Consider the following 10,018-nt stretch of genomic DNA (forward strand, 5'->3'; position numbering starts at 1 on the left):
GAGCTGGGTTTCAGACCCCGCGGGGGACTGTGGAGACCCTGGACCTCAGATCCCGCAGGGGGACGGGGCTGTGGGGGGAGCTGGGTCCCAGACTCCGCTGAGCGGACCCTAGACGTCAGATACTGCGGGGGGCGGGGGGCTGTGGGGACCCTGAACCTCAGATCCTGTCGGGGGGGCGACCCCGCATCTCAGATCCCGCGAGGGCCGGGGAAGTTGGGTCTCACACTCCTCTACGGGGACCCCGGGCATCGACCCTGCGGGGGGCTGCGGGGACGCCGGACCTAGGATCCCGGCTGGGGAGGCCGGGGAACACTAGACCCCCGACTACAGCCGTGGCCGTCCCACTCGAGCTTTGCCGCCCGCAAATCCCGGAGCGGACGCATCCGGGCGGGAGCGGGCGAACCCGGGCGGGAGCGAGCGAGCCGGGGAGGGAGCTCGAGAGATCCGCGTTGGTAAACAGCCCTGCGGGAGCGCGGCGCATCCTCCGGGGGATTCAAACCTCCCGCCCGCGGAGCCCCGCCCACGCCGGCAGGTCCCGCCCCGGGGCTGCGCACCAGGGTCCTGCCGGGAGCCGCTAGCCTATCCCGGGCTCCGCGAGTTCCCGGGGTTCCCGGAGAGGCCGGTTTTAGGGCAGGAAAGGTCCTGCTTGGCTGTTGATAAAAACTGTTTAGTCTCCCTGAAACGCCGATTCAGTTAAAGGATCCGTGCCCTGTATTAAAGGATGAACCACCGAATGTATAAAAATGTATAAAAATGATTTTAATACGTTAATAATAGTAAAAATAATAGCTGACATTTGTTGAGCACTTTATTATGGGCTTTAGATGTATTATCAAAGTTAATCTTACCTATGAGTTGAGTGTTACTACAATTTACAAAGCACTTGTGTGCATATGTGTATTTCCTCCTAGACTCTCATTAGCATTCTGTATTTTTGGAAGTGTTCCTTATATCCTGGAGATCAATAGTGGACTTATTCTCTGCCTCCCCCCGCCCCCCCCACCTCCATTAAAATTTAAAAAACTTTCTCTTTTTCCCTACTTCGGATCTTTTGATGCTCACAAAGGCCCTGCTTGAAAAAGTAAGTAGGGGCAGCACCTGGGTGGCTCAGTCAAGCTTCCAACTCTTGATTTGTGCTCAGGTCATGATCTCAGGGTTGTGAGATGCAGCATGCACCAGCTCAGTGATCAGCTGGGAGTCTGCTTGAGATTCTTTCTCCCTCTCCTTCTCCTTCTGCCCTCCACTCCCCCCCCCCCCATCAAGTACATGGTTGCATGGGTGTGTGCTCTCTATAAAATATTTTTTTCATTTAAAAAAACCAATATTATCCTATTTATACACATAAATAATCAGGTCCAAGGGAGGTACCTGACCAGCCTAAGGTGACATAGCCAGGAACTGGTGGTGTTGGTTGGAACTGGAAACCATACACTTACCGTTTTGTTTTGTTTTGTTTTTCACTAAATCCAGTGGCAGGGTATATGTACAAGAATATGGACCACCATCTCCCACACTGTGGTTCTAAAGAATTACCTTGAGCATATGCAGCCCCCAAACCCCACTTCCTAGGCTCAAATCTCTGATCAGTAATTATATCATCATCACAAATTGTTGACCTAACAAACTCTGAAGAAATGGTAACACCCTTTTCTTGGGAGAGTAGGCTTAACTCATTACTGAAGATAAAGCTATTGTCCTCACCAAGTAAGTGATTTAGAATCCAGTAATGACGCAATAACCAATCACCTTTGCCTTGTACAAAAGGTGGTATAAAAGCTCAGTATCTAATAAATTCTAAGCTTTAAGGTCACAAATATTTTCTATTTCCTTTAGAAATGTTATAGTGTTAGGTTTTGTATTTAAGTTTGGGATCTATTTTGAGTTAATTTTTGTATATGGTAGAAATAGGGACCTAAGTTAATTTTTTGCGTATAGATATCCAAATGTTCCAGCATCATTTGTTGATAAGCTTTTTTTTCCACTGTATTCATGCCTTTGTATCTTACTCAAAATCAATTGTGCATAGATGTGTGGTTTATTTTTGGACCTCCTATCTGTTTCATTGAGCTATTGGTCTATCTTTATACCAATATTGTACTGTTTTGATTACTGTAGATTTATAAATAAGTTATAAAATAAGGTAATGTGGGCGCCTGGGTGGCTCAGTCGTTAAGCGTCTGCCTTTGGCCCAGGTCATGATCCCAGGGTCCTGGGATCGAGCTCCACATCAGGCTCCCTGCTGGGGGGGGGGGGGGAAGCCTGCTTCTCCCTCTCCCACTGCTTGTGTTCCTGCTCTCGCTATCTCTCTGTCAAATAAATAAATAAAATCTTTAAAAAATAAAAGTAAAAAAAAAAAACAACATATGTCTGTTAGCCTCAAAAATAGAGCTCTCCAGGCCGCACCGTCTCGTTTCTGTCCGCGCTGCTCTAAACTGCGGGAGCGCGGCGCATCCTCCGGGGGATTCAAACCTCCCGCCCGCGGAGCCCCGCCCACGCCTGCAGGTCCCGCCCCGGATGAATACCCACCATTTGCATGGACATGGATGGAACTGGAGGGGATTACGCTAAGTGAAATAAGTCAAGCAGAGAGACAATTATCATATGGTTTCATTTATTTGTGGAACATAAGGAATAGCATGGAGGACACTAGGAAGCGTCCCGGAGCCTCACTTGGCCCACCTTCTGATCCCCCCTTCAATTTCCTTTCCTTCTCCTAGTGTCCCCACTCCTCTACGGGGACCCCGGGCATCGACGCTGCGGGGGGCTGCGGGGACGCCGGACCTAGGATCCCGGCTGCGGAGGCCGGGGAACCCTAGACCCCCGACTACAGCCGTGGCCGTGCCCCTCGAGCTTTGCCGCCCGCAAATCCCGGAGCGGACGCACCCGGGCGGGAGCGGGCGAGCCGGGGATAGGCTAGCGGCTCCCCGCAGGACTCTGTGCCCCTGTGGCAGGGGATGGCCTCAGCGGGAATCAGTTTTGGGGGCTTTTGTTTTCTGGCAGCTTTCCCTGGTGGCTTTCTGCATCTCTTCCACAAGTCAGAGCAGAAGAGACCACTTCCAACCCTCTGCTTCAGAGCAGAGAGATCGCAGTCTGTTTATCTTTGGGGTAAATACCCAGCAGTGCAATGGCTGGGTCATAGGGTAGCTCCGACCTGGAGGCAGGAACGGGAGCGCTGCCAGTTTGCCCGTGCGACCCCATCTAGAGGGGAGCGGGTAGGGGGATGGGTTAGCCTGGTGATGGGTATTGAGGAGGGGCTGCAGTTCGGAGGCGCGACCCTATCACTCTGGGTTTCCGCCCTGGGGGAAATAAAACATTTTATTTATTTATTTATTTATTTATTGGTTAAAGATTTTATTGATTTATTTGACAGAGAGAGACACAGCGAGAGAGGGAACACAAGCGGGGCAGTGGGAGAGGGAGAAGCAGGCTCCCCGCCGAGCAGGGAGCCCAATGTGGGGCTCGATCCCAGGTCCCCTGGATCATGACCTGAGCCGAAGGCAGACGCTTAATGACTGAGCCACCCAGGCGCCCCCTGCAAAAATTTTTTTAAATAACAAAAAGTGTTAAAATGTGGGTAAATCTAAATGAACATTGTACAATTAAAAATAACATAAACATTGATTGTATAAACCAACAGTAATTGTGTTATGAGGTGAGCATACGATGTATATATGGTAGCAATCCCTGACAGTAGTGGTGTATTATCAGGAGGCTCAGGGAGTGACAGTACTCTCAGACCCTTTCATTTTATTTATTTTTTTTAAAGATTTTATTTATTGATTTGAGAAGGAGGGAGAGAGAGGACAGAGTGCAAGCGAGAGCACAAGAGCAGGGGGAGGGAGAAGCAGACCCCCCACTGAGCAGGGAGCCAGAAGGGGGACTCAATCCCAGGACCCTGGGATCGAAACCTGAGCTGCAGGCAGCTACCTAACCAACTGAGCCACCCAGGCACCCCAGGCCTTTTCGTTTTATAGGAAGTAGTGAAAGTACTCCTGTGTATTACAGTGTGATCAGGCAAGGTTGTATTTTGCAATCTCCAGGGAAATCAATAAGAAATTAAATATTGTGTAGCTATCAAAATAATAAAAGGAAATGAAAGAATAAAATATAACCCATTCCAAAAAAGCAAAGAAAGATAAAAAATACGTAGCAAGCAGGAGAATGAACATACGAGAGGAGAGTTTTAAACCCAAATTTGTCAATAATTATATTAAAGATAGCACACATTCTTGATGGAAATACTCAAGAGAATAAGAATTTGTTATTTCTTAGCATATATGCATACACCTAAAGCCCAGATCTTACTCAATGGGGTAGCACTAGAATCATTTCTACTAAGATCCAGAAGAAAGCAAAAATTATGCCCACCATCTGCACAACTATTCCACATTATACAATGAACACAGTATCTACTCCAATTAGACAAATCAACAAGTGGCCAAGAATTTTAAAATAAATAAAACTATTTTTATTGCAGAGGAAATAGTAGGACACCTAGAAACCCCTACAGAATCACTGATAAAACTAACTTAAATAATAAATTCAGTAAGGATTCAGAAATAAAATGAACACGCAGTTAGAAGATGCGTGGATAGAGAAAACTCCATTTGCAATAACAAAAATAAAGAACAAACTTAACAAGAAAATGTGCAAAACCTGTATGAGAAAAACTTTGAAACACTCCTGAAAAACACAATAGCAGCTTTGAACAAATGAAGAGGCATTCCCTTCTTCTTGTCTTGAGAGCTTAACATTGTAATGATGTCTACTCTAACTGAATGCAATCTCAATTTTTAAAAAAATCAATAAATGTTTTTGGGTTCCCTGGGTTGCTCAGTGGGTTAAGCGTCTGCCTTTGGCTCAGGTCATGATCTCAGGCTCCTGGGATTGAGCCCCACTTTGGGCTCCTTGCTCAGTGGGGAACCTGCTTCTCCCTCTCCCTCTGCCCCTTACCCCACCCTCGCTCTTTCTCAAATAAATAAATTTTTTTAAAAATCAATAAATGTTTTGATGGAGCTGGACAAGTTGATGCTAAAACTGTTGTGGAGAAACAAATATACCCGACCGGGAAGTCACTGGAAAGAAAAAGCTACAAAGGGACTAACACTACCAGACACAGAACATGCTATGGTTAAAACTGAGGTCCTGGCACATGACCAGACAGGCCAGCAGGACAGTGGTGAGGGTCCAGAATTACAACCAAGTACGTGTGGACATTTGATAAATTATAGAGGTAGTATCTCAAATCACTGGATCGAAGATAGATTTTTCGTGTCATCAGGAAGAAAAACATAAAATTAAATCAGTATCTCTGACCATACATAAAAATAAACCTCAAATGGATTGGGGATCTGAATGTAAAATAAAAAAAAAAAAGCAAATGCACAAGTTCTAGAAGTGCACGCGTGGGTGAACGGTGAATTCCGATATAACCTGGGTGTAGGGAACAGGCTTTGTAACCGTAGCTCAAAACCAGATGTAATAAAAGAATGATTAAAAACAACAACACACGGGGTGCCTGGGTGGCTCAGTCGGTTAAGCGGCTGCCTTTGGCTCAGGTCATGATCCCAAGGTCCTGGGATTGAGCCCCGCATCGGGCTGCCCGCTCAGCGGGAAGCCTGCTTCTCCCTCTCCCACTCCCCCTGCTTGTGTTCCCTCTCTCCTGTCTCTCTCTCTCTGTCAGATAAATAAATAAAATCTTCAAAAAAAAAAAACTGTTTAAAAAACAAAACAAAACAAAAACAACACATGGGCACCTGGGTGGCTCAGTTGGTTAAGCGACTGCCTTCGGCTCAGGTCATGATCCTGGAGTCCCTGGATCGAGTCCCTGGATCGAGTCCCACATCGGGCTCCCTGCTGGGCAGGGAGTCTGCTTCTCCCTCTGACCCTCCCCCCTCTTATGTGCTCTCTCTCATTCTCTCTCTCTCAAATAAATAAATAAAATCTTAAACAAACAAACAAACAAACAAACAAAAACAACACGCCATGAACAGAGTCAAAAGGCAGTTGACAGAGACTGGAATTGGAGAGATTTGGAGATGCTGGGAAGGATGGGGCCAAGGAACACAGCAGCAGCAGGGAGGAACCGGAGAAGGCCAGGAAACAGATTCTCCCCAGATCCTCCAGAAGGAGCACCGCTCCACGGACACATTGAGTTTAGCCCAGGGAGACTTCTTGCAGACTTCTGTTATCACAACTGTAAGATAATAAATGCCATGTTTTAAAGCACACTCACACACACACACACACACACACACACAAGGTAACTGGAAAAACTGGAAAAAAATATTTACACTATTCCTTGCATATTTTTTAAAAACTCAAAAGCTGAAGAAAAAAAGGCCAAAAATTATATAGAAAAATGGGCAAGCGAAAAGATTGCCTGCCTTACTCATAATTAGAGAAATGTAATCTAAACCTACATGGGGATATCATTTCCCTTTCAGATTGTCAAAAACGAAAGAGCTAGACAATACATGCTATTGGAAATACCATGGGTAAATACCACTATACATACTAATGGAAATAAAAGTTTTACAACTTTTTGGAGGGGAATTTGGTAATGACTAACAAAGGTACACATGCATCTACTTTCTGACCCGTCAATTCTACTTCTAGGAATTTACCCTGAAGATATTCTTCTGCAATTTGAAATACATAGATATAATCTTATCATTGCACCATTGCTTATATCTGCAAAATATTTGATACACTTTACTTGCTGTATGTGAAAGAGTAGTTGAATAAACTGTTCTATCTATACAATGCAGCACTTTGCAATGTGGAATGATTTGCAGGTTATATCGTTAAGTGACAAAAAAGCAAATACAAAAGCATATTCAGAGTATGTGTTATGGGTTGAATTGTGTCCTCCCAAAGGTCCTATGTTGAAGTCCTAACCCCCAGTAGTTCAGAACGTGACCTTATTTGGAAATAGAGTCTTTGCAGGTGTATTGAGTTAAGATGAAGTCATACTAGAGTAAGGGGGGCCCCTAATCCAACATGACCATGTCCTAGAGAACGAGGAATTCTGGACAGACCTGCACACAGGAGAACACAATGTGAGGACTAGAGTTCTGCGGCCACCAGCCAGGGAGCCCCCAGGAGCTGGGCCAGGGGCCCGGATCACCTCCTTCCCTCATGCCTTCACAGGGAGCACAGCCCTACCAGCACCTTGACCTGCTTCAAGCCTCAAGAACCGCAAACCACGGGAGAATAAATGTCCATCGCATAAGCCACTGGGTTTGTGTAACTTTGTTACAACAGCCTTGGGACACTGATACAGTATGCTACCTTTTGTGCAAAAAACAAACAAAAAAATGATATCTGCAAGTATGTGCAAAAAATAATCAGACAGGAGGGATAAACCAAAAGTATACGTGATTTGTTACCCACAGGAGAGGAGGAATGGGAACAGGGTAGAAGAGTGAATAAGGACACTTCTGGGAGAATGTCTCTTTATAGATCAGGTTTCTAGAGTCGTGTTAGTGTACCATATGCTCCAAACATAAAAAGTCAACAAGGTCAGTAAAAAGCTTAAGATATCCAACCGTATTTCAAATAAATAACATAATGGCACCGAAGGGCAGAAAAAAATAAGTAACTCTAGACACGCTAGTAAAAGTAATAACTCTAAATAAATATCAAGTTTCAGTTAATTATTTTGTCTTTCGTGTGGGTAAAGGTTAGCAGTTCTGAAGCTATAGCTTACAAAGACTTCAGTATTGTGCTGATAAATAGACTGTGGCTGAGAAGAACCAGGCTCGGTGCTAGAAAAGGGAGTTGCAAATGTGAAAGAAGAGAAGGCTGGAATAAACTGGTGGTGCTGTGTTGGAATTGGTTTATGGTTTTTAACGTGCATAGAGATAGAGCAATAGAAATAGAAGATCTGCTACAGGCATAGATGTGTATGTGGATATTGATTTGTGCGAGCATAAATGTATCGTCTAGCTCTGTCCTCCGAGAGCACCCATGATATCCCAGTGAGAAATGCACTCTGGCCCAAATGCTGGTTTCTAAATACCCTTTTCCACTGACAAAATTCAGGTTCCTTGATAAAAAATAGGAAATCACGAGTCTATATTAATACAAGTGAATGAAAAAATGAATGAAAGCAGGAAACTCTTCATTACAGGAGTACTCTACCATAAATTTGAAAGAAAGATGGAATGAGACTCCCTGATTAGCAACCATAGTTGATTGTTTCAGACAACAATCATCGATTGATGTAAAAACTTGTGAGTGAAAGTATAGTGAGAAACAGGGCATTTTCATACACTCTAAGTATCTCCCCCTGTCATTTGTATTAACTGCAAAGGAAAAAAGCAGTAGCTTTGCAGTGGGGAAACATAAAAGGCACCACCTGTAAAAAGTGATCAGCTATCCCCATTACAGGACAAATAGACATCCGCGCCTTGTGCTTTGATGAATTGAGAAGGACACAGTATCACCTCTGGGCATTCCTGCCAATGATGTGTAACCTGAATCTAATTCTGAAGAAACATCAAGCAAAACCATACTAAGGGGTATTCTACAAAATAACTGTCCTGTTTGCTTCAAAAACATCGAAGGCATGGGAAACAAATATGAGTATTCATGCCAGATCAAAAGAAACTAAAGAGACATTTAGCAACTACATACAGTGTGTGATTCTGGATTGAATCAAGGACTGATTGAAATTATAAGTTTTTTTCTATGAAGAAGATTGCTGGAACAATTGGTGAAATTTGAAAAAGGCCCTTAGATTAGGTAATAATATTAGATAAATGTTAATTCCCTACTTTGGGATTATTGTACTGGGGTTAGTGAAGAAACTATCTTATTTTAGGGAAATACACACTGAAGAGTTTAGAGTAAAGGGATGTCATGTCTGCAACTTCTTCTGACATATTTCAGAGAAAGAACACCTGCACACTCACATCCATTCATATATGTAGGGAGGAAACGATAGAACAAATGTGGTAAATGTTAAATTTGGGGAGTCTGGGCAAATGACTAGTGCACATTTTTTTGTACTGTTCTTGTACATTTTCTGTAAGCCTGAGATTCTTTTGAAATAAAAAGGTTACAACAACGGTGGCAGGGACATAGCAGATTGGCATAGGCCATGCTGAGCCCAGACGGTCCAAACCCCTCAGGGGAGAAGACAAATACTGAGGGCAAGTGAGTCGTGGCCTCCCCTAGCCCAGTGTGGTTCTGACCAGCTGGACTGTTCTGGCTTATGCACATGGTACTAGGGAATAAGGGGTCCAAGGTTATGCAAGCAAGAAGTCAGTGTAATCAGGGCACCTGGGTGGCTCAGTCGGTTGAGTGTCTGCTTTCAGCTCAGGTCATGATCCCAGGGTCCTGGGATTGAGTCCCGCATCCGGCTCCCTGCTCAGTGGGGAGCCTGCTTCTCCCTCTCCCTCTGCCTGCCCCTCCTCCTGCTCATGCTCTCTCTCTCTATCTGTCAAATAAATAAATAAAATCTTAAAAAAAAGAAGTCAGTGTGATCATTTACTATAGCTAGCCCTATCAGTAGAAGAGCCGCTCATGCTCTATCATTTAAGATCATTTATATTAACGACGGGATGAGTTTAGTATAGAATTCTAATGTCTAGAAAATACTGACATAAAATGCTATATTAAAATAAAAAAAAACTTATTCCTCATATAAGCTGGAGGGATAGTTGCTCTGTCCAGAAGAGAGTCTCGAGTGTAAGGGTGTTTTGATGTAGCGCTGTTTCTAGGGCAGTTTCAGAGCTGTAACAAAAGGCCTTGCTAAAATAAATACATAAATAAAAGGCTTCACTGAGCGATGGCACTTTGAAAGGACCCATCCCCAACACACAAAAGATACTAAAGTTAACCCATGTTATCATCCAACTCAACGTACTGGTTCTACAGATTGGAGAAATAAAGCTAACAGCTCAACATCACGGGCCCACTTAGATTAGAATCAGCTCTAGAACTCAGGTCTTTGACATATTAAAAAGAAAACCACAGGCCCAAAATGGAGTCACTTAGGTTAAATCCCCAA

The sequence above is a fragment of the Mirounga leonina genome, unplaced genomic scaffold (genome assembly GCF_011800145.1).
Source record: "Mirounga leonina isolate KUSES-001 unplaced genomic scaffold, KU_Mleo_1.0 Mir_128, whole genome shotgun sequence".
Lineage (NCBI taxonomy): Eukaryota > Metazoa > Chordata > Mammalia > Carnivora > Phocidae > Mirounga > Mirounga leonina.